We start from the raw sequence: 3,055 nt of genomic DNA, 5'->3' as shown, positions 1-3,055 counted from the left end.
ATATGTGAAACTCAAGGAAAGAATCAAACTAGCATTACATAAATATATGCATAGAAAAATATACCTTAGTAAGAATTAATGTTTTTTTTTTTTTTTTATAAAAGTAAAGTAGAAATCTAATCATTCATAAGAGATAAGCTTGAATAAAAGGCGACCTGATGAAACACTGCTATGAACCACAATCTTCCAGACAATTTACTCATTAAAAGAACTTCACCAGTGAGATATGAATACATTAGTGGCGGAGCCTTATCATTAGGAGGGGAAAAGTCTAATATATTCATGGTTACTACCTCCACCAAGGAGGTTAGGCTTTCGGGCTTATTATATGCTGTGTTTGCATATTAGTGTGTAAGTCTATGTCTCCACATGGCTAGCTTAAGAGGAAAGTATTATATAGCACGAGTGAGAGTAGTTGAACTATTTCCAAAAGAAATATAAGCTGATTCTCTTACCCTTGATTAAAATGATCCCAGCTTACGAAACTCAAGTACTTTATATATGATTTTTTATTTTTTTTAAATATGCAGGGAAAGTTTGACTACGTTGCATTCATGGCATTTGTTGTTTTCGGATTGCAAAAATGTGTACTTATAAGCAGGTTAACGCGGGTCATGCTATACATTCTCTGGAAATTTGTTTTCAGTTGTTAATATGGAATTATCGTTAATGCCATATCCTTTTACAAAAACTTATGGAAAGCAATGTCTCCATATACAATATCTCTAATGGCTATATTTACACCAGAAGTTTTAATTTTCTCGATAATGACTCATTTACCTATGGCTACATTATTAAATATAAACTTAATTTACGGGTGGAATTAAAATCTATTTTTTTCTTTCCTTAATATTACTTCAATCAGAGTTTAGGGTAAACGAGGATATTATTTCGCAGTTCTTGATTTATATTCTTTCGTTTATTTTTCATCTGTTATTCAACTGTTATATCGGTTGTCCCATACAGTAGGTCACCAAATTATTTCTTGACCCTAACTCACGTACCAATTCAGAGTAGAAATATTGGAATATATAATAATCTAGTTAATTATATATTTTCAACACGGCACAGCAAAAAACCTAAAATAATTATATGAAAGAAAGAGATTGCTCGGGTAAGGGATAGAGTTCTCTTGCATGAGGGCTCACTCAAGTAAACTATTGTATGTTTCCTTATTTTTTACTCTCACTGCGCTATTTTCCCTCTTGAAGCCCTTAGGCTCATAGAATCCTGCTTTTCGAACTAGGGTTGTAGCGTAGCTAGAAATAATAATAATAATAATAATAATAATAATAATAATAATAATAATAATAATAATAATAATAATAATAATAATAACAACAACTAGTGGAACCCGTGTAATACGAAATGATATTTTCAATTCTGATTATCTTGTTCCTAACCTATACATGTTTGAATAAAATTTGATAAAATTTGACTTGTCTATTTATTTTAAAAAATAAGCAATACATGAAACAATTTACATAACTTCTTTATATACAATATTTCTAGTGAAGGTAGTTCCTCTTCTCTGGCCATGAGTAGAATTATTCTGTGGATAAATTTTCACTCTTACACTGTTCATAGACCTTGCTTTAGGGAAGGCTGCGTAAAGTTGTCCATGAGTAAAGCAAGGTTATGGTAGGTGGATCCCAACCTTATCGAAAGTCTGTCCTTGAGCTTTGTTAATGGTCATTGAATATGATAGGCGGACAGGAAGTTGAGTAATGTCTAGGAAGATCTGAAGCAAAGGGTGAGCAGAATTATGAGAAATCTTTTACAATAAGAACGGATTAGTCGTTAAACGAAAAGGCCCGAGATTAATTTTATAATCTAGGTTATTGAAATTGATAGAACTTACTTTTTTGTCTAATATTTAAAAAAAAAAGAGTTAGGTGCTAAACACAGAATTGGGAAAACTATATAAGATGTGCTATGGTTAAGCAATCGAAGTCTAATGTGAATTTGTAAGAGTATACCATGAAATTATTTCCGTTTTCTTTAAAGTGTGACACACGAGTATACCATGAAATTACTTCCGTTTTCTTTAAACAATATATAGTTATCAATAATAATAATATGTTGTGCCATGGCAGAGTGGGTTAGGTAGTCAGTGGACTGGATAACCAACATTGGGGCTGGTCAGTCGTTAGAGGGGTGAACCTTCTCCTCGGCGTGGATCCCTTAGGAAAGGATCTACACCATAATTTCCTCAGTCTACTCAGCTGTGACTGAGGAGAATAAACGACAGCAACGTCCAGCAGTCAGGTATTTAACCCAATTGAAGGGGAAGACAGTCAGGTACTTGGAGGTCGTCATCCAGCAACTGACCACCACAATGACAGAAACCAATAGCCAGACTCTGGAGCTACAGAGGAAGAAATGGACAAAAGAACAAAATAAGGAAATATGGAGATGCTACATCAAAAGCAACCTGCCAGAGAGAGGATATAGAAGAAGGTTGGTCAACATGTGGAATGAGAGGAATAACACCCCTCAAACAGAGCAGAGGCTGGCAGACCAAGTAAAGAACATAAAGAAAAAGAACTGGCTCTCCCCAACAAAAATAGAGGAACTAGAAAGGGAAATGACACTCGACAACGACTTATAAGAAGACAAATTGAGAGACGATGCCACAGAAGATGACAGGGAGGACGAGGTCTCAAAAAACGACACACAAAAAGACACCGACGAAGTAACAGAGAGGATGTAATGGGTAGACAAGATTAGACAATGGATGGAGCCAGATACAGAGAGAACAAAGATCCCTTCCATGAAAACCTACAACAGCAAGAAATTGAAGGAAAAAACAAGTGAGGTCAATGAAATAATGGGAATAACACACACCACCAGTATCACAGAAACAAGATTAGTAAGGAGCAAGATTAGTGGCAGCACTGATGGGGATACGAACACCAACACCACCAACACAACCAACCCAACAGAAACCAAAATAGCAACTTCCTTGGAAAAGGCGCCTGGAAAAGCAAATCATGGTGATGAGATCTGACTTGAGTAAATTGAAAGAGATGGCATAAAAAAAGTTAAGAAGCAA

This window comes from Palaemon carinicauda, chromosome 19 (genome assembly GCF_036898095.1).
Source record: "Palaemon carinicauda isolate YSFRI2023 chromosome 19, ASM3689809v2, whole genome shotgun sequence".
NCBI lineage: Eukaryota > Metazoa > Arthropoda > Malacostraca > Decapoda > Palaemonidae > Palaemon > Palaemon carinicauda.
This window is presented reverse-complemented; position numbering follows the sequence as displayed.